We start from the raw sequence: 1,240 nt of genomic DNA, 5'->3' as shown, positions 1-1,240 counted from the left end.
AGAAGGGGCAGAAAGATTGTAAGAGGCAGAGCTTATACTGAGTTCAATATTGTGTAACTGTATTCATTGAACAGCAAACCTAAAAATTTTATAGCCACTTTTGAAAGAGATGTATCTTTGCTCTGGAAACTGTTATTGAGTATGTTAAAGCTGTAATGAAATGCTTCTTATAAAAAATAAAAAGGAAAAATAAATAAAATAAAGTAAAAAAAGAAAAGGTGCTGTAGAATTTTAAGGGCTTTAAAAAATGAAAAATATCATGAGGTGCTATTTCATTATTCTATCCTACAGAAATGTTTCACTGCCTGAAAATTTTACCTCCCACCACCTATTCATTCTTCTCTCCCTCCCTACTTTACCCTGACAACCATTAATTTTAGTGTCTTTTACAGAATGTTATTCAGCAGGAATTATATAGTGCCTACCATTCTAGGCTGCCTTCTTTCATCTAGCAATATGAACTGAAGATCCATATGTATATTTTCATATTGGATGATTCATTTATTTTTACCACTGAATAATATTTCATTGCATGTATGTGCCAGAGTTTATGCACTTACCTCATGAAAGACATTCTGGCTTTAATTTGGAGCAACAATAAAGAAAGCTATACCCAAATGTCCTTCAGTGTAAATTCATCCACTATAGAAGCTATAAATTCTCAGTAAAATACTCGCAAACTGAATACAAGAAAACATCAAAAAGATTATCCACTGCAATCAACTGGCTTCATCCCAGTAATGCAGGATAGTTCAACATATGTAAATCAATAAATGTAATCCACCACATGTAGAGTCTCAAGGAGAGAAACCACATGATCATCTTACTAGATATAAAAAGGGCCTTTAACAAAACCCAACATCCATTCATGATAAAAAGTAATGGAGAATTTAGTGGATGGAGGGGAGGTATCTCAATGGAATAAAGTCAGTATAGTACAGGTCCACAGCCAACGTCATACTTAATGGAGAAAAACTAAAAGCATTCTCATTAAAATCAGGAACAAGACAAGGATGTCCACTGTCTCCATTCCTGTTCAATATAGTACTTGAAATCCTAGCTAGATTATTGAGACAACTGAAAGAGATGAAGGGGATACAAATTGTAAAATAATAAGTCAAAGAATCTTTATTTGCTAGTGATATGATGCAATACATAAAAGAAACTAAGACTATCAGAAAATTCCTAGAGTTGATAAACACATTCATCAAAGTAGCAGGATATAAAATTAGCACACAAA

This window comes from Nannospalax galili, unplaced genomic scaffold, assembly GCF_000622305.1.
Source record: "Nannospalax galili isolate Female #2095 unplaced genomic scaffold, S.galili_v1.0 scaffold5, whole genome shotgun sequence".
Classification (NCBI taxonomy): Eukaryota; Metazoa; Chordata; class Mammalia; order Rodentia; family Spalacidae; genus Nannospalax; species Nannospalax galili.
The sequence above is the reverse complement of the archived record's forward strand: the minus strand, read 5'-3'. Positions refer to the sequence as shown.